General features: G+C 40.0%; 28 non-coding genes across 28 annotated transcripts; all 28 read left to right on the top strand.

Moving 5' to 3' along the window:
* Positions 1-982: 982 nt before the first annotated feature.
* Positions 983-1,055, top strand: TRNAR-CCU (transfer RNA arginine (anticodon CCU)). The gene has a single exon. It is a non-coding gene; the product is annotated as a tRNA-Arg (tRNA).
* Positions 1,056-1,699: 644 nt separating this feature from the next.
* TRNAR-UCG (transfer RNA arginine (anticodon UCG)) lies at positions 1,700-1,772 on the top strand. The gene has a single exon. It is a non-coding gene; the product is annotated as a tRNA-Arg (tRNA).
* Positions 1,773-2,575: 803 nt separating this feature from the next.
* Positions 2,576-2,648, top strand: TRNAR-CCU (transfer RNA arginine (anticodon CCU)). The gene has a single exon. It is a non-coding gene; the product is annotated as a tRNA-Arg (tRNA).
* A 644-nt stretch (positions 2,649-3,292) lies between these two features.
* On the top strand, positions 3,293-3,365 carry TRNAR-UCG (transfer RNA arginine (anticodon UCG)). The gene has a single exon. It is a non-coding gene; the product is annotated as a tRNA-Arg (tRNA).
* Positions 3,366-4,168: 803 nt separating this feature from the next.
* TRNAR-CCU (transfer RNA arginine (anticodon CCU)) lies at positions 4,169-4,241 on the top strand. Its single transcript has one exon. It is a non-coding gene; the product is annotated as a tRNA-Arg (tRNA).
* A 644-nt stretch (positions 4,242-4,885) lies between these two features.
* TRNAQ-UUG (transfer RNA glutamine (anticodon UUG)) lies at positions 4,886-4,958 on the top strand. Its single transcript has one exon. It is a non-coding gene; the product is annotated as a tRNA-Gln (tRNA).
* An 803-nt stretch (positions 4,959-5,761) lies between these two features.
* Positions 5,762-5,834, top strand: TRNAR-CCU (transfer RNA arginine (anticodon CCU)). Its single transcript has one exon. It is a non-coding gene; the product is annotated as a tRNA-Arg (tRNA).
* A 567-nt stretch (positions 5,835-6,401) lies between these two features.
* On the top strand, positions 6,402-6,474 carry TRNAR-UCG (transfer RNA arginine (anticodon UCG)). Its single transcript has one exon. It is a non-coding gene; the product is annotated as a tRNA-Arg (tRNA).
* An 804-nt stretch (positions 6,475-7,278) lies between these two features.
* On the top strand, positions 7,279-7,351 carry TRNAR-CCU (transfer RNA arginine (anticodon CCU)). Its single transcript has one exon. It is a non-coding gene; the product is annotated as a tRNA-Arg (tRNA).
* Positions 7,352-7,995: 644 nt separating this feature from the next.
* TRNAR-UCG (transfer RNA arginine (anticodon UCG)) lies at positions 7,996-8,068 on the top strand. Its single transcript has one exon. It is a non-coding gene; the product is annotated as a tRNA-Arg (tRNA).
* Positions 8,069-8,872: 804 nt separating this feature from the next.
* Positions 8,873-8,945, top strand: TRNAR-CCU (transfer RNA arginine (anticodon CCU)). The gene has a single exon. It is a non-coding gene; the product is annotated as a tRNA-Arg (tRNA).
* A 567-nt stretch (positions 8,946-9,512) lies between these two features.
* On the top strand, positions 9,513-9,585 carry TRNAR-UCG (transfer RNA arginine (anticodon UCG)). The gene has a single exon. It is a non-coding gene; the product is annotated as a tRNA-Arg (tRNA).
* An 804-nt stretch (positions 9,586-10,389) lies between these two features.
* On the top strand, positions 10,390-10,462 carry TRNAR-CCU (transfer RNA arginine (anticodon CCU)). Its single transcript has one exon. It is a non-coding gene; the product is annotated as a tRNA-Arg (tRNA).
* A 644-nt stretch (positions 10,463-11,106) lies between these two features.
* Positions 11,107-11,179, top strand: TRNAR-UCG (transfer RNA arginine (anticodon UCG)). Its single transcript has one exon. It is a non-coding gene; the product is annotated as a tRNA-Arg (tRNA).
* Positions 11,180-11,983: 804 nt separating this feature from the next.
* On the top strand, positions 11,984-12,056 carry TRNAR-UCU (transfer RNA arginine (anticodon UCU)). Its single transcript has one exon. It is a non-coding gene; the product is annotated as a tRNA-Arg (tRNA).
* A 1,520-nt stretch (positions 12,057-13,576) lies between these two features.
* TRNAR-CCU (transfer RNA arginine (anticodon CCU)) lies at positions 13,577-13,649 on the top strand. The gene has a single exon. It is a non-coding gene; the product is annotated as a tRNA-Arg (tRNA).
* A 644-nt stretch (positions 13,650-14,293) lies between these two features.
* TRNAR-UCG (transfer RNA arginine (anticodon UCG)) lies at positions 14,294-14,366 on the top strand. Its single transcript has one exon. It is a non-coding gene; the product is annotated as a tRNA-Arg (tRNA).
* An 803-nt stretch (positions 14,367-15,169) lies between these two features.
* Positions 15,170-15,242, top strand: TRNAR-CCU (transfer RNA arginine (anticodon CCU)). The gene has a single exon. It is a non-coding gene; the product is annotated as a tRNA-Arg (tRNA).
* A 644-nt stretch (positions 15,243-15,886) lies between these two features.
* TRNAR-UCG (transfer RNA arginine (anticodon UCG)) lies at positions 15,887-15,959 on the top strand. The gene has a single exon. It is a non-coding gene; the product is annotated as a tRNA-Arg (tRNA).
* Positions 15,960-17,479: 1,520 nt separating this feature from the next.
* Positions 17,480-17,552, top strand: TRNAR-UCG (transfer RNA arginine (anticodon UCG)). The gene has a single exon. It is a non-coding gene; the product is annotated as a tRNA-Arg (tRNA).
* An 803-nt stretch (positions 17,553-18,355) lies between these two features.
* Positions 18,356-18,428, top strand: TRNAR-CCU (transfer RNA arginine (anticodon CCU)). The gene has a single exon. It is a non-coding gene; the product is annotated as a tRNA-Arg (tRNA).
* Positions 18,429-19,072: 644 nt separating this feature from the next.
* TRNAR-UCG (transfer RNA arginine (anticodon UCG)) lies at positions 19,073-19,145 on the top strand. Its single transcript has one exon. It is a non-coding gene; the product is annotated as a tRNA-Arg (tRNA).
* Positions 19,146-19,948: 803 nt separating this feature from the next.
* TRNAR-CCU (transfer RNA arginine (anticodon CCU)) lies at positions 19,949-20,021 on the top strand. Its single transcript has one exon. It is a non-coding gene; the product is annotated as a tRNA-Arg (tRNA).
* A 644-nt stretch (positions 20,022-20,665) lies between these two features.
* TRNAR-UCG (transfer RNA arginine (anticodon UCG)) lies at positions 20,666-20,738 on the top strand. The gene has a single exon. It is a non-coding gene; the product is annotated as a tRNA-Arg (tRNA).
* Positions 20,739-21,541: 803 nt separating this feature from the next.
* TRNAR-CCU (transfer RNA arginine (anticodon CCU)) lies at positions 21,542-21,614 on the top strand. The gene has a single exon. It is a non-coding gene; the product is annotated as a tRNA-Arg (tRNA).
* Positions 21,615-22,258: 644 nt separating this feature from the next.
* Positions 22,259-22,331, top strand: TRNAR-UCG (transfer RNA arginine (anticodon UCG)). The gene has a single exon. It is a non-coding gene; the product is annotated as a tRNA-Arg (tRNA).
* Positions 22,332-23,134: 803 nt separating this feature from the next.
* TRNAR-CCU (transfer RNA arginine (anticodon CCU)) lies at positions 23,135-23,207 on the top strand. Its single transcript has one exon. It is a non-coding gene; the product is annotated as a tRNA-Arg (tRNA).
* Positions 23,208-23,851: 644 nt separating this feature from the next.
* On the top strand, positions 23,852-23,924 carry TRNAR-UCG (transfer RNA arginine (anticodon UCG)). Its single transcript has one exon. It is a non-coding gene; the product is annotated as a tRNA-Arg (tRNA).
* The last annotated feature ends 759 nt before the right edge of the window (positions 23,925-24,683 follow it).

Raw genomic sequence — 24,683 nt, 5'->3', positions numbered from 1 at the left:
GAGCTGAAAAAACACAATGGGATGTAAACCGAAATAACTATCAATATCATATTTCCCATCCTTGCATACCACCTACATTATAAAAATAAGCACAGCAGGACATATGACCGCGTGGCCTGATGGATAAGGTGTCTGACTTCGGATCAGAAGATTGAGAGTTCGAGTCCCTTCGTGGTCGGTTTTTGCCAATGGACACACAACTCAGCTTTCCGTTCAGAATGGAAGCAGGCTCTTCCAATACTCTTATAGCCATCATGTTCTCATTCCTAATTATTCATGAAGTGGAGTACATACTGCACAGTCATTTAGATTGCATCTTCAGCCTAAAATCTTGTCCATGTTAGTGGCATTAAGAAGTGCTTCTATGTACACGCACTGAATATGTAATAGGGTTGCAGAATTTTGACTTGACAGAATGGGTTTTTAGCTTAAGGGTGTGTAGATGAAATGCAAGGTGTGTAAGTATGTGTTCATGGAGTGCTTCAAGTTTAAAAATCTGTATGATTTGTGCAGTTAAAGTGCTAATTTTGCCTACGAGAAAGAAAAGTACTACAGAAGAATTATAAAGGATTGGCACATTGGCTGCCTTTGCTGATGACACAGTTGGCTAATTTGTGAAGCATTGGTCTATTAAGTTGCAGAGTGTGGTTGAACTTGGTTAGGAGACTTGGTGCCTGTTTCTGTGTCCTGCTGAAGACAAGGACGGCTTGATACCACTGTCAAAGCCCAGTTTATTGAGAAAAGCATCCAGGAAAGAAGAAGTGTTGAGTCGAAAGTGGTTCTCCTCCAATTTCTCTCCACTTGCGCGAAATGCAGAGCCTCCATTATAGCACAGAAAAGAGTGTTAAAGTCGGGGATGGAAGAGGATGAAAATGGGAAGTTTACTTATGGAGAGAACTGAGAAATGTCCTGTGTGCAGACACCACTATTTGACGATTGAATACATTTAAATAATGCCTCTAGACTGCAACTGTTTATCTGTGCCTCAGTGGCCTAATGGATAAGGCACTGGCCTCCTAAGCCAGGGATTGTGGGTTCGAGTCCCATCTGAGGTGAAAACCAATATCCACTCTTACTTTTCCAGAAAAATTTATATGTTTATTACATGCTTCCGCACAGAAGCTTATGTGGTATTAGGAACTTTGAAATGGTACCATTTTACTTCTGTACTCTTCAGAGTCATGTTGGTGTTCTGAAACTACAAAGTAGATTTTTAAACACCTATCTTTGTCAGATGCAACTTTGACCCGGCAGAAGATATTCCTTTGGAAAAAATTATTTGAATTGGATTGGTGTAACTGTTGTTTCTAGAGGTGGTGACAGGCTTTCAGCTACTTGAATAGGGCAAGTCAGGATTCATGAAACGTATACAACCTTTGAGCGTGTGTAAATTGGCATATCCAGAAAGGAGCAGTTTTTACTACTGTCAAAACAGTTTCTCTCCACCTCTAGAAATATCCAGAGCTATGTAAAGCATACAACTGAGCTTTATTCTCATGAAGAAAGAGGTTTAAATGCAAAAAAGAAAACAAAAGCTTATCGTACTGGAGACATTTTCATGATATAGATTCCAAAAGAGTGCTTTAATTGAAAGGAGCTGAAAACACACAATGGGATGTAAACCTAAATAACTATCAATATCATATTTCCCATCCTTGCATACCACCTACATTATAAAAATAAGCCCAGCAGGACATATGACCGCGTGGCCTAATGGGTAAGGCGTCTGACTTCGGATCAGAAGATTGAGGGTTCGAGTCCCTTCGTGGTCGGTTTTTGCCAATGGTCACACAACTCAGATTTCCATTCAGAATGGAAGCAGGCTCTTCCAATACTCTTATAGCCATCATGTTCTCATTCCTAATTATTCATGAAGTGGAGTACATACTTCACAGTCATTTAGATTGCATTTTCAGCCTAAAATCTTGTTCATGTTAGTGGCATTAAGAAGTGCTTCTATGTACACGCACGGAATATGTAATAGGGTTGCAGAATTTTGACTTGACAGAATGGGTTTTTAGCTTAAGGGTGTGTAGATGAAATGCAAGGTGTTTAAGTATGTGTTCATGGAGTGCTTCAAGTGTAAAATCTGTATGATTTGTGCAGTTAAAGTGCTAATTTTGCCTACGAGAAAGAGAAGTACTACAGAAGAATTATAACGGATTGGCACATTGGCTGCCTTTGCTGATGACACAGTTGGCTAATTTGTGAAGCATTGGTCTATTAAGTTGCAGAGTGTGGTTGAACTTGGTTAGGAGACTTGGTGCCTGTTTCTGTGTCCTGCTGAAGACAAGGACGGCTTGATACCACTGTCAAAGCCCAGTTTATTGAGAAAAGCATTCAGGAAAGAAGAAGTGTTGAGTCGAGAGGGGTTCTCCTCCAATTTCTCTCCACTTGCTCGAAATGCAGAGAGTCCATTATAGCACAGAACAGAGTGTTAAAGTCGGGGATGGAAGAGGATGAAAATGGGAAGTTTACTTATGGAGAGAACTGAGAAATGTCCTGTGTGCAGACACCAGTGTTTGACGATTGAATACATTTAAATAATGCCTCTAGACGGCAAGTGTGTATCTGTGCCTCAGTGGCCTAATGGATAAGGCACTGGCCTCCTACGCCAGGGATTGTGGGTTCGAGTCACATCTGAGGTGAAAACCAATATCCACTCTTACTTTTCCAGAAAAATTGATATATTTATTACATGCTTCCGCTCAGAAGCTTATGTGGTATTAGGAACTTTGAAATGGTACCATTTTACTTCTGTACTCTTCAGAGTCATGTTGGTGTTCTGAAACTACAAAGTATATTTTTAAACACCTATCTTTGTCAGATGCAACTTTGACCCGGCAGAAGATATTCCTTTGGAAAAAATGATTTGAATTGGATTAGTGTAACTGTTGTTTCTAGAGGTGGTGACAGGCTTTCAGCTACTTGAATAGGGCAAGTCAGGATTCATGAAACGTATACATCCTTTGAGCGTGTGTAAATTGGCATATCCAGAAAGGAGCAGTTTTTACTACTGTCAAAACAGTTTCTCTCCACCTCTAGAAATATCCAGAGCTATGTAAAGCATACAACTGAGCTTTATTCTCATGAAGAAAGAGGTTTAATTGCAAAAAAGAAAACAAAAGTTTATCGTACTGGTGACATTTTCATTATATAGATTCCAAAAGAGTGCTTTAATTGAAAGGAGCTGAAAACACACAATGGGATGTAAACCTAAATAACTATAAATATCATATTTCCCATTCTTGCATACCACCTACATTATAAAAATAGGCGCAGCAGGACATATGACCGCATGGCCTAATGGATAAGGCGTCTGACTTCGGATCATAAGATTGAGGGTTCGAGTCCCTTCGTGGTCGGTTTTTGCCACTGGTCACACAACTCAGCTTTCCATTCAGAATGGAAGCAGGCTCTTCCAATACTCATATAGCCATCATGTTCTCATTCCTAATTATTCATGAAGTGGAGTACATACTACACAGTCATTTAGATTGCATCTTCAGCCTAAAATCTTGTTCATGTTAGTGGCATTAAGAAGTGCTTCTATGTACACGCACTGAATATGTAATAGGGTTGCAGAATTCTGAATTGACAGAATGGGTTTTTAGCTTAAGGGTGTGTAGATGAAATGCAAGGTGTGTAGGTATGTGTTCATGGAGTGCTTCAAGTGTTAAATCTGTATGATTTGTGCAGTTAAAGTGCTAATTTTGCCTACGAGAAAGAAAAGTACTACAGAAGAAGTATAAAGGATTGGCACATTGGCTGCCTTTGCTGATGACACAGTTGGCTAATTTGTAAAGCATTGGTCTATTAAGTTGCAGAGTGTGGTTGAACGTGGTTAGGAGACTTGGTGCCTGTTTCTGTGTCCTGCTGAAGACAAGGACGGCTTGATACCACTGTCAAAGCCCAGTTTTTTGAGAAAAGCATCCAGGAAAGAAGAAGTGTTGAGTCGAAAGTGGTTCTCCTCCAATTTCTCTCCACTTGCTCGAAATGCAGAGCCTCCATTATAGCACAGAACAGAGTGTTAAAGTCGGGGATGGAAGAGGATGAAAATGGGAAGTTTACTTATGGAGAGAACTGAGAAATGTCCTGTGTGCAGACACCAGTGTTTGACGATTGAATACATTTATATAATGCCTCTAGACTGCAAGTGTTCATCTGTGCCTCAGTGGCCTAATGGATAAGGCACTGGCCTCCTAAGCCAGGGATTGTGGGTTCGAGTCCCATCTGAGGTGAAAACCAATGTCCACTATTACTTTTCTAGAAAAATTTATATATTTATTACATGCTTCCGCTCAGAAGCTTATGAGGTATTAGGAACTTTGAAATGGTACCATTTTACTTCTGTACTCTTCAGGGTCATGTTGGTGTTCTGAAACTACAAAGTAGATTTTTAAACACCTATCTTTGTCAGATGCAACTTTGACCCGGCAGAAGATATACTTTTGGAAAAAATTATTTGAATTGGATTGGTGTAACTGTTGTTTTTAGAGGTGGTGACAGGCTTTCAGCTACGTGAATAGGGCAAGTCAGGATTCATGAAACGTATACAACCTTTGAGCGTGTGTAAATTGGCATATCCAGAAAGGAGCAGTTTGTACTACTGTCAAAACAGTTTCTCTCCACTTCTGGAAATATCCAGAGCTATGTAAAGCATACAACTGAGCTTTAATCTCATGAAGAAAGAGGTTTAAATGCAAAAAAGAAAACAAAAGCTTATCAAACTGGTGACATTCTCATTATATAGATTCCAAAAGAGTGCTTTAATTGAAAGGAGCTGAAAACACACAATGGGATGTAAACCTAAATAACTATCAATATCATATTTCTCATCCTTGCATACCACCTACATTATAAAAATAAGCACAGCAGGACATATGACTGCGTGGCCTAATGGATAAGGCGTCTGACTTTGGATCAGAAGATTGAGGGTTCGAGTCCCTTCGTGGTCGGTTTTTGCCAATGGTCACACAACTCAGATTTCCATTCAGAATGGAAGCAGGCTCTTCCAATACTCTTATAGCCATCATGTTCTCATTCCTAAATATTCATGAAGTGGAGTACATACTGCACAGTCATTTAGATAGCATCTTCAGCCTAAAATCTTGTTCATGTTAGTGGCATTAAGAAGTGCTTCTATGTACACGCACTGAATATGTAATAGGGTTGCAGAATTTTGACTTGACAGAATGGGTTTTTAGCTTAAGGGTGTGTAGATGAAATGCAAGGTGTGTAAGTATGTGTTCATGGAGTGCTTCAAGTGTAAAATCTGTATGATTTGTGCAGTTAAAGTGCTAATTTTGCCTACGAGAAAGAGAAGTACTACAGAAGAATTATAAAGGATTGGCACATTGGCTGCCTTTGCTGATGACACAGTTGGCTAATTTGTGAAGCATTGGTCTATTAAGTTGCAGAGTGTGGTGGAACTTGGTTAGGAGACTTGGTGCCTGTTTCTGTGTCCTGCTGAAGACAAGGACGGCTTGATACCACTGTCAAAGCCCAGTTTATTGAGAAAAGCATTCAGGAAAGAAGAAGTGTTGAGTCGAGAGGGGTTCTCCTCCAATTTCTCTCCACTTGCTCGAAATGCAGAGAGTCCATTATAGCACAGAACAGAGTGTTAAAGTCGGGGATGGAAGAGGATGAAAATGGGAAGTTTACTTATGGAGAGAACTGAGAAATGTCCTGTGTGCAGACACCAGTGTTTGACGATTGAATACATTTAAATAATGCCTCTAGACTGCAAGTGTTTATCTGTGCCTCAGTGGCCTAATGGATAAGGCACTGGCCTCCTGAGCCAGGGATTGTGGGTTCGAGTCCCATCTGAGGTGAAAACCAATATCCACTCTTACTTTTCCAGAAAAATTGATATATTTATTACATGCTTCCGCTCAGAAGCTTATGTGGTATTAGGAACTTTGAAATGGTACCATTTTACTTTTTGACCCGGCAGAAGATATTCCTTTGGAAAAAATGATTTGAATTGGATTGGTGTAACTGTTGTTTCTAGAGGTGGTGACAGGCTTTCAGCTACTTGAATAGGGCAAGGCAGGATTCATGAAACGTATACAACCTTTGAGCGTGTGTAAATTGGCATATCCAGAAAGGAGCAGTTTGTACTACTGTCAAAACAGTTTCTCTCCACTTCTGGAAATATCCAGAGCTATGTAAAGCATACAACTGAGCTTTAATCTCATGAAGAAAGAGGTTTAAATGCAAAAAAGAAAACAAAAGCTTATCGTACTGGTGACATTCTCATTATATAGATTCCAAAAGAGTGCTTTAATTGAAAGGAGCTGAAAAAACACAATGGGATGTAAACCTAAATAACTATCAATATCATATTTCCCATCCTTGCATACTACCTACATTATAAAAATAAGCACAGCAGGACATATGACCGCGTGGCCTAATGGATAAGGTGTCTGACTTCGGATCAGAAGATTGAGGGTTCGAGTCCCTTCGTGGTCGGTTTTAACCAATGGACACACAACTCAGCTTTCTGTTCAGAATGGAAGCAGGCTCTTCCAATACTCTTATAGCCATCATGTTCTCATTCCTAATTATTCATGCAGTGGAGTACATACTGCACAGTCATTAAGATTGCATCTTCAGCCTAAAATCTTGTCCATGTTAGTGGCATTAAGAAGTGCTTCTATGTACACGCACTGAATATGTAATAGGGTTGCAGAATTTTGACTTGACAGAATGGGTTTTTAGCTTAAGGGTGTGTAGATGAAATGCAAGGTGTGTAAGTATGTGTTCATGGAGTGCTTCAAGTGTAAAAATCTGTATGATTTGTGCAGTTAAAGTGCTAATTTTGCCTACGAGAAAGAAAAGTACTACAGAAGAATTATAAAGGATTGGCACATTGGCTGCCTTTGCTGATGACATAGTTGGCTAATTTGTAAAGCATTGGTCTATTAAGTTGCAGAGTGTGGTTGAACTTGGTTAGGAGACTTGGTGCCTGTTTCTGTGTCCTGCTGAAGACAAGGACGGCTTGATACCACTGTCAAAGCCCAGTTTATTGAGAAAAGCATCCAGGAAAGAAGAAGTGTTGAGTCGAAAGTGGTTCTCCTCCAATTTCTCTCCTCTTGCTCGAAATGCAGAGCCTCCATTATAGCACAGAACAGAGTGTTAAAGTCGGGGATGGAAGAGGATGAAAATGGGAAGTTTACTTATGGAGAGAACTGAGAAATGTCCTGTGTGCAGACACCAGTGTTTGACGATTGAATACATTTATATAATGCCTCTAGCGTGCAAGTGTTCATCTGTGCCTCAGTGGCCTAATGGATAAGGCACTGGCCTCCTAAGCCAGGGATTGTGGGTTCGAGTCCCATCTGAGGTGAAAACCCATATCCACTATTACTTTTCTAGAAAAATTTATATATTTATTACATGCTTCCGCTCAGAAGCTTATGAGGTATTAGGAACTTTGAAATGGTACCATTTTACTTCTGTACTCTTCAGGGTCATGTTGATGTTCTGAAACTACAAAGTAGATTTTTAAACACCTATCTTTGTCGGATACAACTTTGACCCGTTAGAAGATATTCCTTTGGAAAAAATGATTTGAATTGGATTGGTGTAACTGTTGTTTCTAGAGGTGGTGACAGGCTTTCAGCTACTTGAATAGGGCAAGTCAGGATTCATGAAACGTATACAACCTTTGAGCGTGTGTAAATTGGCATATCCAGAAAGGAGCAGTTTGTACTACTGTCTAAACAGTTTCTCTACCCTTCTGGAAAAATCCAGAGCTAGGTAAAGCATACAACTGAGCTTTAATCTCATGAAGAAAGAGGTTTAAATGCAAAAAAGAAAACAGAAGCTTATCGTACTGGTGACATTCTCATTATATAGATTCCAAAAGAGTGCTTTAATTGAAAGGAGCTGAAAAAACACAATGGGATGTAAACCTAAATAACTATCAATATCATATTTCCCATCCTTGCATACTACCTACATTATAAAAATAAGCACAGCAGGACATATGACCGCGTGGCCTAATGGATAAGGTGTCTGACTTCGGATCAGAAGATTGAGGGTTCGAGTCCCTTCGTGGTCGGTTTTAACCAATGGACACACAACTCAGCTTTCTGTTCAGAATGGAAGCAGGCTCTTCCAATACTCTTATAGCCATCATGTTCTCATTCCTAATTATTCATGCAGTGGAGTACATACTGCACAGTCATTAAGATTGCATCTTCAGCCTAAAATCTTGTCCATGTTAGTGGCATTAAGAAGTGCTTCTATGTACACGCACTGAATATGTAATAGGGTTGCAGAATTTTGACTTGACAGAATGGGTTTTTAGCTTAAGGGTGTGTAGATGAAATGCAAGGTGTGTAAGTATGTGTTCATGGAGTGCTTCAAGTGTAAAAATCTGTATGATTTGTGCAGTTAAAGTGCTAATTTTGCCTACGAGAAAGAGAAGTACTACAGAAGAATTATAAAGGATTGGCACATTGGCTGCCTTTGCTGATGACACAGTTGGCTAATTTGTGAAGCATTGGTCTATTAAGTTGCAGAGTGTGGTGGAACTTGGTTAGGAGACTTGGTGCCTGTTTCTGTGTCCTGCTGAAGACAAGGACGGCTTGATACCACTGTCAAAGCCCAGTTTATTGAGAAAAGCATTCTGGAAAGAAGAAGTGTTGAGTCGAGAGGGGTTCTCCTCCAATTTCTCTCCACTTGCTCGAAATGCAGAGAGTCCATTATAGCACAGAACAGAGTGTTAAAGTCGGGGATGGAAGAGGATGAAAATGGGAAGTTTACTTATGGAGAGAACTGAGAAATGTCCTGTGTGCAGACACCAGTGTTTGACGATTGAATACATTTAAATAATGCCTCTAGACTGCAAGTGTTTATCTGTGCCTCAGTGGCCTAATGGATAAGGCACTGGCCTCCTAAGCCAGGGATTGTGGGTTCGAGTCCCATCTGAGGTGAAAACCAATATCCACTCTTACTTTTCCAGAAAAATTGATATATTTATTACATGCTTCCGCTCAGAAGCTTATGTGGTATTAGGAACTTTGAAATGGTACCATTTTACTTTTTGACCCGGCAGAAGATATTCCTTTGGAAAAAATGATTTGAATTGGATTGGTGTAACTGTTGTTTCTAGAGGTGGTGACAGGCTTTCAGCTACTTGAATAGGGCAAGGCAGGATTCATGAAACGTATACAACCTTTGAGCGTGTGTAAATTGGCATATCCAGAAAGGAGCAGTTTGTACTACTGTCAAAACAGTTTCTCTCCACTTCTGGAAATATCCAGAGCTATGTAAAGCATACAACTGAGCTTTAATCTCATGAAGAAAGAGGTTTAAATGCAAAAAAGAAAACAAAAGCTTATCGTACTGGTGACATTCTCATTATATAGATTCCAAAAGAGTGCTTTAATTGAAAGGAGCTGAAAAAACACAATGGGATGTAAACCTAAATAACTATCAATATCATATTTCCCATCCTTGCATACTACCTACATTATAAAAATAAGCACAGCAGGACATATGACTGCGTGGCCTAATGGATAAGGTGTCTGACTTCGGATCAGAAGATTGAGGGTTCGAGTCCCTTCGTGGTCGGTTTTAACCAATGGACACACAACTCAGCTTTCTGTTCAGAATGGAAGCAGGCTCTTCCAATACTCTTATAGCCATCATGTTCTCATTCCTAATTATTCATGCAGTGGAGTACATACTGCACAGTCATTAAGATTGCATCTTCAGCCTAAAATCTTGTCCATGTTAGTGGCATTAAGAAGTGCTTCTATGTACACGCACTGAATATGTAATAGGGTTGCAGAATTTTGACTTGACAGAATGGGTTTTTAGCTTAAGGGTGTGTAGATGAAATGCAACGTGTGTAAGTATGTGTTCATGGAGTGCTTCAAGTGTAAAAATCTGTATGATTTGTGCAGTTAAAGTGCTAATTTTGCCTACGAGAAAGAAAAGTACTACAGAAGAATTATAAAGGATTGGCACATTGGCTGCCTTTGCTGATGACATAGTTGGCTAATTTGTAAAGCATTGGTCTATTAAGTTGCAGAGTGTGGTTGAACTTGGTTAGGAGACTTGGTGCCTGTTTCTGTGTCCTGCTGAAGACAAGGACGGCTTGATACCACTGTCAAAGCCCAGTTTATTGAGAAAAGCATCCAGGAAAGAAGAAGTGTTGAGTCGAAAGTGGTTCTCCTCCAATTTCTCTCCTCTTGCTCGAAAAGCAGAGCCTCCATTATAGCACAGAACAGAGTGTTAAAGTCGGGGATGGAAGAGGATGAAAATGGGAAGTTTACTTATGGAGAGAACTGAGAAATGTCCTGTGTGCAGACACCAGTGTTTGACGATTGAATACATTTATATAATGCCTCTAGCGTGCAAGTGTTCATCTGTGCCTCAGTGGCCTAATGGATAAGGCACTGGCCTCCTAAGCCAGGGATTGTGGGTTCGAGTCCCATCTGAGGTGAAAACCCATATCCACTATTACTTTTCTAGAAAAATTTATATATTTATTACATGCTTCCGCTCAGAAGCTTATGAGGTATTAGGAACTTTGAAATGGTACCATTTTACTTCTGTACTCTTCAGGGTCATGTTGATGTTCTGAAACTACAAAGTAGATTTTTAAACACCTATCTTTGTCGGATACAACTTTGACCCGTTAGAAGATATTCCTTTGGAAAAAATGATTTGAATTGGATTGGTGTAACTGTTGTTTCTAGAGGTGGTGACAGGCTTTCAGCTACTTGAATAGGGCAAGTCAGGATTCATGAAACGTATACAACCTTTGAGCGTGTGTAAATTGGCATATCCAGAAAGGAGCAGTTTGTACTACTGTCTAAACAGTTTCTCTACCCTTCTGGAAAAATCCAGAGCTAGGTAAAGCATACAACTGAGCTTTAATCTCATGAAGAAAGAGGTTTAAATGCAAAAAAGAAAACAGAAGCTTATCGTACTGGTGACATTCTCATTATATAGATTCCAAAAGAGTGCTTTAATTGAAAGGAGCTGAAAACACACAATTGGATGTAAACCTAAATAACTATCAATATCATATTTCCCATCCTTGCATACCACCTACATTATAAAAATAAGCACAGCAGTCCATATGACCGCGTGGCCTAATGGATAAGGTGTCTGACTTCGGATCAGAAGATTGAGGGTTCGAGTCCCTTCGAGGTCGGTTTTTGCCAATGGTCACACAACTCAGCTTTCCATTCAGAATGGAAGCAGGCTCTTCCAATACTCTTATAGCCATCATGTTCTCATTCCTAATTATTCATGAAGTGGAGTACATACTGCACAGTCATTTAGATTGCATCTTCAGCCTAAAATCTTGTCCATGTTAGTGGCATTAAGAAGTGCTTCTATGTACACGCACTGAATATGTAATAGGGTTGCAGAATTTTGACTTGACAGAATGTGTTTTTAACTTAAGGGTGTGTAGATGAAATGCAAGGTGTGTAAGTATGTGTTCATGGAGTGCTTCAAGTGTACAAATCTGTATGATTTGTGCAGTTAAAGTGCTAATTTTGCCTACGAGAAAGAAAAGTACTACAGAAGAATTATAAAGGATTGGCACATTGGCTGCCTTTGCTGATGACACAGTTGGCTAATTTGTAAAGCATTGGTCTATTAAGTTGCAGAGTGTGGTTGAACTTGGTTAGGAGACTTGGAGCCTGTTTCTGTGTCCTGCTGAAGACAAGGACGGCTTGATACCACTGTCAAAGCCCAGTTTATTGAGAAAAGTTTCCAGGAAAGAAGAAGTATTGAGTCGAAAGTGGTTCTCCTCCAATTTCTCTCCACTTGCTCGAAATGCAGAGCCTCCATTATAGCACAGAACAGAGTGTTAAAGTCGGGGATGGAAGAGGATGAAAATGGGAAGTTTACTTATGGAGAGAACTGAGAAATGTCCTGTGTGCAGATACCAGTGTTTGACGATTGAATACATTTATATAATGCCTCTAGACTGCAAGTGTTCATCTGTACCTCAGTGGCCTAATGGATAAGGCACTGGCCTTCTAAGCCAGGGATTGTGGGTTCGAGTCCCATCTGAGGTGAAAACCAATATCCACTATTACTTTTCTAGAAAAATTTATATATTTATTACATGCTTCCGCTCAGAAGCTTATGAGGTATTAGGAACTTTGAAATGGTACCATTTTACTTCTGTACTCTTCAGGGTCATGTTGGTGTTCTGAAACTACAAAGTAGATTTTTAAACACCTATCTTTGTCAGATGCAACTTTGACCCGGCAGAAGATATACCTTTGGAAAAAATGATTTGAATTGGATTGGTGTAACTGTTGTTTCTAGAGGTGGTGACAGGCTTTCAGCTACTTGAATAGGGCAAGTCAGGATTCATGAAACGTATACAACCTTTGAGCGTGTGTAAATTGGCATATCCAGAAAGGAGCAGTTTGTACTACTGTCAAAACAGTTTCTCTCCACTTCTGGAAATATCCAGAGCTATGTAAAGCATACAACTGAGCTTTAATCTCATGAAGAAAGAGGTTTACATGCAAAAAAGAAAACAAAAACTTATCAAACTAGTGACATTCTCATTATATAGATTCCAAAAGAGTGCTTTAATTGAAAGGAGCTGAAAACACACAATGGGATGTAAACCTAAATAACTATCAATATCATATTTCCCATCCTTGCATACCACCTACATTATAAAAATAAGCAAAGCAGGACATATGACCGCGTGGCCTAATGGATAAGGCGTCTGACTTCAGATCAGAAGATTGAGGGTTCGAGTCCCTTCGTGGTCGGTTTTTGACAATGGTCACACAACTCAGATTTCCATTCAGAATGGAAGCAGGCTCTTCCAATACTCTTGTAGCCATCATGTTCTCATTCCTAATTATTCATGAAGTGGAGTACATACTGCACAGTCATTTAGATTGCATCTTCAGCCTAAAATCTTGTTCATGTTAGTGGCATTAAGAAGTGCTTCTATGTACACACACGGAATATGTAATAGGGTTGCAGAATTTTGACTTGACAGAATGGGTTTTTAGCTTAAGGGTGTGTAGATGAAATGCAAGGTGTGTAAGTATGTGTTCATGGAGTGCTTCAAGTGTAAAATCTGTATGATTTGTGCAGTTAAAGTTCTAATTTTGCCTACGAGAAAGAGAAGTACTACAGAAGAATTATAAAGGATTGGCACATTGGCTGCCTTTGCTGATGACACAGTTGGCTAATTTGTGATGCATTGGTCTATTAAGTTGCAGAGTGTGGTTGAACTTGGTTAGGAGAATTGGTGCCTGTTTCTGTGTCCTGCTGAAGACAAGGACGGCTTGATACCACTGTCAAAGCCCAGTTTATTGAGAAACGCATCCAGGAAAGAAGAAGTGTTGAGCCGAGAGTGGTTCTCCTCCAATTTCTCTCCACTTGCTCGAAATGCAGAGAGTCCATTATAGCACAGAACAGAGTGTTAAAGTTGGGGATGGAAGAGGATGAAAATGGGAAGTTTACTTATGGAGAGAACTGAGAAATGTCCTGTGTGCAGATACCAGTGTTTGACGATTGAATACATTTAAATAATGCCTCTAGACTGCAAGTGTTTATATGTGCCTCAGTGGCCTAATGGATAAGGCACTGGCCTCCTAAGCGAGGGATTGTGGGTTCGAGTCCCATCTGAGGTGAAAACCAATATCCACTCTTATTTTTCCAGAAAAATTGATATATTTATTACATGCTTCCGCTCAGAAGCTTATGTGGTATTAGGAACTTTGAAATGGTACCATTTTACTTCTGTACTCTTCAGAGTCATGTTGGTGTTCTGAAACTACAAAGTAGATTTTTAAACACCTATCTTTGTCAGATGAAACTTTGACCCGGCAGAAGATATTCCTTTGGAAAAAATGATTTGAATTGGATTGGTGTAACTGTTGTTTCTAGAGGTGGTGACAGGCTTTCAGCTACTTGAATAGGGCAAGTCAGGATTCATGAAACGTATACAACCTTTGAGCGTGTGTAAATTGGCATATCCAGAAAGGAGCAGTTTTTACTACTGTCAAAACAGTTTCTCTCCACCTCTAGAAATATCCAGAGCTATGTAAAGCATACAACTGAGCTTTATTCTCATGAAGAAAGAGGTTTAAATGCAAAAAAGAAAACAAAAGCTTATCGTACTGGAGACATTTTCATTATATAGATTCCAAAAGAGTGCTTTAATTGAAAGGAGCTGAAAACACACAATGGGATGTAAACCTAAATAACTATCAATATCATATTTCCCATCCTTGCATACCTCCTACATTTTAAAAATAAGCACAGCAGGACATATGACCGCGTGGCCTAATGGATAAGGCGTCTGACTTCGTATCAGAAGATAGAGGGTTCGAGTCCCTTCGTGGTCGGTGTTTGCCAATGGTCACACAACTCAGATTTCCATTCAGAATGGAAGCAGGCTCTTCCAATACTCTTATAGCCATCATGTTCTTATTCCTAATTATTCATGAAGTGGAGTACATACTGCACAGTCATTTAGATTGCATCTTCAGCCTAAAATCTTGTTCATGTTAGTGGCATTAAGAAGTGCTTCTATGTACACGCACGGAATATGTAATAGGGTTTCAGAATTTTGACTTGACAGAATGGGTTTTTAGCTTAACGGTGTGTAGATGAAATGCAAGGTGTGTAAGTATGTGTTCATGGAGTGCTTCAAGTGTAAAATCTGTATGATTTGTGCAGTTAAAGTGCTAATTTTGCCTACGAGAAAGAGAAGTACTACAGAAGAATTATAAAGGATTGGCACATTGGCTGCCTTTGCTGATGACACAGTTGGCTAATTTGTGAAGCATTGGTCTATTAAGTTGCAGAGTGTGGTTGAACTTGGTTAGGAGACTTGGTGCCTGTTTCTGTGTCCTGCTGAAGACAAGGACGGCTTGATACCACTGTCAAAGCCCAGTTTATTGAGAAAAGCATCCAGGAAAGAAGAAGTGTTGAGTCGAAAGTGGTTCTCCTCCAATTTCTCTCCACTTGCGCGAAATGCAGAGCCTCCATTATAGCACAGAACAGAGTGTTAAATTCGGGGATATAAGAGGATGAAAATGGGAAGTTTACTTATGGAGAGATCTGAGAAATGTCCTGTGTGCAGACACCAGTGTTTGACGATTGAATACATTTAAATAATGCCTCTAGACTGCAAATGTTTATATGTGCCTCAGTGGCCTAATGGATAAAGCACTGGCCTCCTAAGCCAGGGATTGTGGGTTCAAGTCCCATCTGAGGTGAAAACCAATATCCACTCTTACTTTTCCAGAAAAATTGGTATATTTATTACATGCTTCCGCTCAGAAGCTTATGTGGTATTAGGAACTTTGAAATGGTACCATTTTACTTCTGTACTCTTCAGAGTCATGTTGGTGTTCTGAAACTACAAAGTAGATTTTTAAACACCTATCTTTGTCAGATGAAACTTTGACCCGGCAGAAGATATTCCTTTGGGAAAAATGATTTGAATTGGATTGGTGTAACTGTTGTTTCTAGAGGTGGTGACAGGCTTTCAGCTACTTGAATAGGGCAAGTCAGGATTCATGAAACGTATACAACCTTTGAGCGTGTGTAAATTGGCATATCCAGAAAGGAGCAGTTTTTACTACTGTCAAAACAGTTTCTCTCCACCTCTAGAAATATCCAGTGCTATGTAAAGCATACAACTGAGCTTTATTCTCATGAAGAAAGAGGTTTAAATGCAAAAAAGAAAATAAAACTTTATCGTACTGGAGACATTTTCATTATATAGATTCCAAAAGAGTGATTTAATTGAAAGGAGCTGAAAACACACAATCGGATGTAAACCTAAATAACTATCAATATCATATTTCCCATCCTTTCATACCACCTACATTATAAAAATAAGTACAGCAAGACATATGACCGCGTGGCCTAATGGATAAGGCGTCTGACTTCGGATCAGAAGATTGAGGGTTCGAGTCCCTTCGTGGTCGGTTTTTGCCAATGGTCACACAACTCAGATTTCCATTCAGAATGGAAGCAGGCTCTTCCAATACTCTTATAGCCATCATGTTCTCATTCCTAATTATTCATGAAGTGGAGTACATACTGCACAGTCATTTAGATTGCATCTCCAGCCTAAAATCTTGTTCATGTTAGTGGCATTAAGAAGTGCTTCTATGTACACACATGGAATATGTAATAGGGTTGCAGAATTTTGACTTGACAGAATGGGTTTTTAGCTTAAGGGTGTGTAGATGAAATGCAAGGTGTGTAAGTATGTGTTCATGGAGTGCTTCAAGTGTAAAATCTGTATGATTTGTGCAGTTAAAGTTCTAATTTTGCCTACGAGAAAGAGAAGTACTACAGAAGAATTATAAAGGATTTGCACATTGGCTGCCTTTGCTGATGACACAGTTGGCTAATTTGTGATGCATTGGTCTATTACGTTGCAGAGTGTGGTTGAACTTGGTTAGGAGAATTGGTGCCTGTTTCTGTGTCCTGCTGAAGACAAGGACGGCTTGATACCACTGTCAAAGCCCAGTTTATTGAGAAAAGTTTCCAGGAAAGAAGAAGTATTGAGTCGAAAGTGGTTCTCCTCCAATTTCTCTCCACTTGCTCGAAATGCAGAGCCTCCATTATAGCACAGAACAGAGTGTTAAAGTCGGGGATGGAAGAGGATGAAAATGGGAAGTTTACTTATGGAGAGAACTGAGAAATGTCCTGTGTGCAGATACCAGTGTTTGACGATTGAATACATTTATATAATGCCTCTAGACTGCAAGTGTTCATCTGTACCTCAGTGGCCTAATGGATAAGTCACTGGCCTCTTAAGCCAGGGATTGTGGGTTCGAGTCCCATCTGAGGTGAAAACCAATATCCACTATTACTTTTCTAGAAAAATTTATATATTTATTACATGCTTCCGCTCAGAAGCTTATGAGGTATTAGGAACTTTGAAATGGTACCATTTTACTTCTGTACTCTTCAGGGTCATGTTGGTGTTCTGAAACTACAAAGTAGATTTTTAAACACCTATCTTTGTCAGATGCAACTTTGACCCGGCAGAAGATATACCTTTGGAAAAAATGATTTGAATTGGATTGGTGTAACTGTTGTTTCTAGAGGTGGTGACAGGCTTTCAGCTACTTGAATAGGGCAAGTCAGGATTCATGAAACGTTAACAACCTTTGAGCGTGTGTAAATTGGCATATCCAGAAAGGAGCAGTTTGTACTACTGTCAAAACAGTTTCTCTCCACTTCTGGAAATATCCAGAGCTATGTAAAGCATACAACTGAGCTTTAATCTCATGAAGAAAGAGGTTTACATGCAAAAAAGAAAACAAAAACTTATCAAACTAGTGACATTCTCATTATATAGATTCCAAAAGAGTGCTTTAATTGAAAGGAGCTGAAAACACACAATTGGATGTAAACCTAAATAACTATCAATATCATATTTCCCATCCTTGCATACCACCTACATTATAAAAATAAGCAAAGCAGGACATATGACCGCGTGGCCTAATGGATAAGGCGTCTGACTTCGGATCAGAAGATTGAGGGTTTGAGTCCCTTCGTGGTCGGTTTTTGCCAATGGTCACACAACTCAGATTTCCATTCAGAATGGAAGCAGGCTCTTCCAATACTCTTATAGCCATCATGTTCTCATTCCTAAATATTCATGAAGTGGAGTACATACTGCACAGTCATTTAGATTGCATCTTCAGCCTAAAATCTTGTTCATGTTAGTGGCATTAGGAAGTGCTTCTATGTACACGCACTGAATATGTAATAGGGTTGCAGAATTTTGACTTGACAGAATGGGTTTTTAGCTTAAGGTTGTGTAGATGAAATGCAAGGTGTGTAAGTATGTGTTCATGGAGTGCTTCAAGTGTAAAATCTGTATGATTTGTGCAGTTAAAGTGCTAATTTTGCCTACGAGAAAGAGAAGTACTACAGAAGAATTATAAAGGATTGGCACATTGGCTGCCTTTGCTGATGACACAGTTGGCTAATTTGTGAAGCATTGGTCTATTAAGTTGCAGAGTGTGGTTGAACTTGGTTAGGAGACTTGGTGCCTGTTTCTGTGTCCTGCTGAAGACAAGGACGGCTTGATACCACTGTCAAAGCCCAGTTTATTGAGAAAAGCATCCAGGAAAGAAGAAGTGTTGAGTCGAGAGTGGTTCTCCTCCAATTTCTCTCCACTTGCTCGAAATGCAGAGAGTCCATTATAGCACAGAAAAGAGTGTTAAAGTCGGGGATGGAAGAGGATGAAAATGGGAAGTTTACTTATGGAGAGAACTGAGAAATGTCCTGTGTGCAGACACCAGTGTTTGACGATTGAATACATTTAAATAATGCCTCTAGACTGCAAGTGTTTATCTGTGCCTCAGTGGCCTAATGGATAAGGCACTGGCCTCCTAAGCCAGGGATTCTGGGTTCGAGTCCCATCTGAGGTGAAAACCAATATCCACTCTTACTTTTCCAGAAAAATTGATATATATATTACATGCTTCCGCTCAGAAGCTTATGTGGTATTAGGAACTTTGAAATGGTACCATTTTACTTCTGTACTCTTCAGAGTCATGTTGTTGTTCTGAAACTACAAAGTAGATTTTTAAACACCTATCTTTGTCAGATGCAACTTTGACCCGGCAGAAGATATTCCTTTGGAAAAAAGGATTTGAATTGGATTGGTGTAACTGTTGTTTCTAGAGGTGGTGACAGGCTTTCAGCTACTTGAATAGGGCAAGTCAGGATTCATGAAACGTATACAACCTTTGAGCGTGTGTAAATTGGCATATCCAGAAAGGAGCAGTTTTTACTACTGTCAAAACAGTTTCTCTCCACCTCTAGAAATATCCAGAGCTATGTAAAGCGTACAACTGAGCTTTATTCTCATGAAGAAAGAGGTTTAAATGCAAAAAAGAAAACAAAAGCTTATCGTACTGGTGACATTTTCATTATATAGATTCCAAAAGAGTGCTTTAATTGAAAGGAGCTGAAAACACACAATGGGATGTAAACCTAAATAACTATCAATATCATATTTCCCATCCTTGCATACCACCTACATTATAAAAATAAGTACAGCAGGACATATGACCACGTGGCCTAATGGATAAGGCGTCTGACTTCGGATCAGAAGATTGAGGGTTCGAGTCCCTTCGTGGTCGGGTTTTGCCAATGGTCACACAACTCAGATTTCCATTCAGAATGGAAGCAGGCTCTTCCAATACTCTTGTAGCCATCATGTTCTCATTCCTAATTATTCATGAAGTGGAGTACATACTGCACAGTCATTTAGATTGCATCTTCAGCCTAAAATCTTGTTCATGTTAGTGGCATTAAGAAGTGCTTCTATGTACACACACGGAATATGTAATAGGGTTGCAGAATTTTGACTTGACAGAATGGGTTTTTAGCTTAAGGGTGTGTAGATGAAATGCAAGGTGTGTAAGTATGTGTTCATGGAGTGCTTCAAGTGTAAAATCTGTATGATTTGTGCAGTTAAAGTTCTAATTTTGCCTACGAGAAAGAGAAGTACTACAGAAGAATTATAAAGGATTGGCACATTGGCTGCCTTTGCTGATGACACAGTTGGCTAATTTGTGATGCATTGGTCTATTAAGTTGCAGAGTGTGGTTGAACTTGGTTAGGAGAATTGGTGCCTGTTTCTGTGTCCTGCTGAAGACAAGGACGGCTTGATACCACTGTCAAAGCCCAGTTTATTGAGAAACGCATCCAGGAAAGAAGAAGTGTTGAGCCGAGAGTGGTTCTCCTCCAATTTCTCTCCACTTGCTCGAAATGCAGAGAGTCCATTATAGCACAGAACAGAGTGTTAAAGTTGGGGATGGAAGAGGATGAAAATGGGAAGTTTACTTATGGAGAGAACTGAGAAATGTCCTGTGTGCAGATACCAGTGTTTGACGATTGAATACATTTAAATAATGCCTCTAGACTGCAAGTGTTTATATGTGCCTCAGTGGCCTAATGGATAAGGCACTGGCCTCCTAAGCCAGGGATTGTGGGTTCGAGTCCCATCTGAGGTGAAAACCAATATCCACTCTAATTTTTCCAGAAAAATTGATATATTTATTACATGCTTCCGCTCAGAAGCTTATGTGGTATTAGGAACTTTGAAATGGTACCATTTTACTTCTGTACTCTTCAGAGTCATGTTGGTGTTCTGAAACTACAAAGTAGATTTTTAAACACCTATCTTTGTCAGATGAAACTTTGACCCGGCAGAAGATATTCCTTTGGAAAAAATGATTTGAATTGGATTGGTGTAACTGTTGTTTCTAGAGGTGGTGACAGGCTTTCAGCTACTTGAATAGGGCAAGTCAGGATTCATGAAACGTATACAACCTTTGAGCGTGTGTAAATTGGCATATCCAGAAAGGAGCAGTTTTTACTACTGTCAAAACAGTTTCTCTCCACCTCTAGAAATATCCAGAGCTATGTAAAGCATACAACTGAGCTTTATTCTCATGAAGAAAGAGGTTTAAATGCAAAAAAGAAAACAAAAGCTTATCGTACTGGAGACATTTTCATTATATAGATTCCAAAAGAGTGCTTTAATTGAAAGGAGCTGAAAACACACAATGGGATGTAAACCTAAATAACTATCAATATCATATTTCCCATCCTTGCATACCTCCTACATTTTAAAAATAAGCACAGCAGGACATATGACCGCGTGGCCTAATGGATAAGGCGTCTGACTTCGTATCAGAAGATTGAGGGTTCGAGTCCCTTCGTGGTCGGTGTTTGCCAATGGTCACACAACTCAGATTTCCATTCAGAATGGAAGCAGGCTCTTCCAATACTCTTATAGCCATCATGTTCTTATTCCTAATTATTCATGAAGTGGAGTACATACTGCACAGTCATTTAGATTGCATCTTCAGCCTAAAATCTTGTTCATGTTAGTGGCATTAAGAAGTGCTTCTATGTACACGCACGGAATATGTAATAGGGTTTCAGAATTTTGACTTGACAGAATGGGTTTTTAGCTTAAGGGTGTGTAGATGAAATGCAAGGTGTGTCAGTATGTGTTCATGGAGTGCTTCAAGTGTAAAATCTGTATGATTTGTGCAGTTAAAGTGCTAATTTTGCCTACGAGAAAGAGAAGTACTACAGAAGAATTATAAAGGATTGGCACATTGGCTGCCTTTGCTGATGACACAGTTGGCTAATTTGTGAAGCATTGGTCTATTAAGTTGCAGAGTGTGGTTGAACTTGGTTAGGAGACTTGGTGCCTGTTTCTGTGTCCTGCTGAAGACAAGGACGGCTTGATACCACTGTCAAAGCCCAGTTTATTGAGAAACGCATCCAGGAAAGAAGAAGTGTTGAGTCGAGAGTGGTTCTCCTCCAATTTCTCTCCACTTGCTCGAAATGCAGAGAGTCCATTATAGCACAGAACAGAGTGTTAAAGTTGGGGATGGAAGAGGATGAAAATGGGAAGTTTACTTATGGAGAGAACTGAGAAATGTCCCGTGTGCAGACACCAGTGTTTGACGATTGAATGCATTTAAATAATGCCTCTAGACTGCAAGTGTTTATTTGTGCCTCAGTGGCCTAATGGATAAGGCACTGGCCTCCTAAGCCAGGGATTCTGGGTTCGAGTCCCATCTGAGGTGAAAACCAATATCCACTCTTACTTTTCCAGAAAAATTGATATATATATTACATGCTTCCGCTCAGAAGCTTATGTGGTATTAGGAACTTTGAAATGGTACCATTTTACTTCTGTACTCTTCAGAGTCATGTTGGTGTTCTGAAACTACAAAGTAGATTTTTAAACACCTATCTTTGTCAGATGCAACTTTGACCCGGCAGAAGATATTCCTTTGGAAAAAAGGATTTGAATTGGATTGGTGTAACTGTTGTTTCTAGAGGTGGTGACAGGCTTTCAGCTACTTGAATAGGGCAAGTCAGGATTCATGAAACGTATACAACCTTTGAGCGTGTGTAAATTGGCATATCCAGAAAGGAGCAGTTTTTACTACTGTCAAAACAGTTTCTCTCCACCTCTAGAAATATCCAGAGCTATGTAAAGCGTACAACTGAGCTTTATTCTCATGAAGAAAGAGGTTTAAATGCAAAAAAGAAAACAAAAGCTTATCGTACTGGTGACATTTTCATTATATAGATTCCAAAAGAGTGCTTTAATTGAAAGGAGCTGAAAACACACAATGGGATGTAAACCTAAATAACTATCAATATCATATTTCCCATCCTTGCATACCACCTACATTATAAAAATAAGTACAGCAGGACATATGACCGCGTGGCCTAATGGATAAGGCGTCTGACTTCGGATCAGAAGATTGAGGGTTCGAGTCCCTTCGTGGTCGGGTTTTGCCAATGGTCACACAACTCAGATTTCCATTCAGAACGGAAGCAGGCTCTTCCAATACTCTTGTAGCCATCATGTTCTCATTCCTAATTATTCATGAAGTGGAGTACATACTGCACAGTCATTTAGATTGCATCTTCAGCCTAAAATCTTGTTCATGTTAGTGGCATTAAGAAGTGCTTCTATGTACACACACGGAATATGTAATAGGGTTGCAGAATTTTGACTTGACAGAATGGGTTTTTAGCTTAAGGGTGTGTAGATGAAATGCAAGGTGTGTAAGTATGTGTTCATGGAGTACTTCAAGTGTAAAATCTGTATGATTTGTGCAGTTAAAGTTCTAATTTTGCCTACGAGAAAAAGAAGTACTACAGAAGAATTATAAAGGATTGGCACATTGGCTGCCTTTGCTGATGACACAGTTGGCTAATTTGTGATGCATTGGTCTATTAAGTTGCAGAGTGTGGTTGAACTTGGTTAGGAGAATTGGTGCCTGTTTCTGTGTCCTGCTGAAGACAAGGACGGCTTGATACCACTGTCAAAGCCCAGTTTATTGAGAAACGCATCCAGGAAAGAAGAAGTGTTGAGTCGAGAGTGGTTCTCCTCCAATTTCTCTCCACTTGCTCGAAATGCAGAGAGTCCATTATAGCACAGAACAGAGTGTTAAAGTTGGGGATGGAAGAGGATGAAAATGGGAAGTTTACTTATGGAGAGAACTGAGAAATGTCCTGTGTGCAGATACCAGTGTTTGACGATTGAATACATTTAAATAATGCCTCTAGACTGCAAGTGTTTATATGTGCCTCAGTGGCCTAATGGATAAGGCACTGGCCTCCTAAGCCAGGGATTGTGGGTTCGAGTCCCATCTGAGGTGAAAACCAATATCCACTCTTATTTTTCCAGAAAAATTGATATATTTATTACATGCTTCCGCTCAGAAGCTTATGTGGTATTAGGAACTTTGAAATGGTACCATTTTACTTCTGTACTCTTTAGAGTCATGTTGGTGTTCTGAAACTACAAAGTAGATTTTTAAACACCTATCTTTGTCAGATGAAACTTTGACCCGGCAGAAGATATTCCTTTGGAAAAAATGATTTGAATTGGATTGGTGTAACTGTTGTTTCTAGAGGTGGTGACAGGCTTTCAGCTACTTGAATAGGGCAAGGCAGGATTCATGAAACGTATACAACCTTTGAGCGTGTGTAAATTGGCATATCCAGAAAGGAGCAGTTTGTACTACTGTCAAAACAGTTTCTCTCCACTTCTGGAAATATCCAGAGCTATGTAAAGCATACAACTGAGCTTTAATCTCATGAAGAAAGAGGTTTAAATGCAAAAAAGAAAACAAAAGCTTATCGTACTGGTGACATTCTCATTATATAGATTCCAAAAGAGTGCTTTAATTGAAAGGAGCTGAAAAAACACAATGGGATGTAAACCTAAATAACTATCAATATCATATTTCCCATCCTTGCATACTACCTACATTATAAAAATAAGCACAGCAGGACATATGACCACGTGGCCTAATGGATAAGGTGTCTGACTTCGGATCAGAAGATTGAGGGTTCGAGTCCCTTCGTGGTCGGTTTTAACCAATGGACACACAACTCAGCTTTCCGTTCAGAATGGAAGCAGGCTCTTCCAATACTCTTATAGCCATCATGTTCTCATTCCTAATTATTCATGCAGTGGAGTACATACTGCACAGTCATTTAGATTGCATCTTCAGCCTAAAATCTTGTCCATGTTAGTGGCATTAAGAAGTGCTTCTATGTACACGCACTGAATATGTAATAGGGTTGCAGAATTTTGACTTGGCAGAATGGGTTTTTAGCTTACGGGTGTGTAGATGAAATGCAAGGTGTGTAAGTATCAATCAATCAATCAATCAGTGACACTTATAGAGCGCTCTACATACCCGTAGGGTCTCAAGGCGCTGGGGGGGGGGGGGGGGTGCCGCTACTGCTCGAACAGCCAGGTCTTCAGCTTGTTCCTGAAGGAGAGGTGGTCTTGGGTCAGGCGCAGGTCGGTCGGGAGGGAGTTCCAGGTCTTGGCGGCCAGGTAGGAGAAGGACCTTCCTCCTGTAGTCGCTCTTCGGATGCGGGGGACGGCGGCGAGGGCGTGGTTGGCTGATCGGAGGTGGCGTTTGGGAGCGTAGAAGTTGATCCGGCTGTTGAGGTAGCTCGGGCCTTGGTCGTGTAGGGCTTTGTGTGCGTGGGTGAGGAGGCGGAAGGTGATTCTTTTGTTGACGGGGAGCCAGTGAAGGTCTCTCAGATGTCCGGTGATGTGGCTGGTTCGTGGGATGTCGAGGATGAGTCTGGCTGAGGCGTTCTGGATCCGCTGG

The sequence above is a fragment of the Lissotriton vulgaris genome, chromosome 5 (genome assembly GCF_964263255.1).
Source record: "Lissotriton vulgaris chromosome 5, aLisVul1.2, whole genome shotgun sequence".
Taxonomy (NCBI): Eukaryota; Metazoa; Chordata; class Amphibia; order Caudata; family Salamandridae; genus Lissotriton; species Lissotriton vulgaris.
This window is presented reverse-complemented; position numbering and strand designations above follow the sequence as displayed.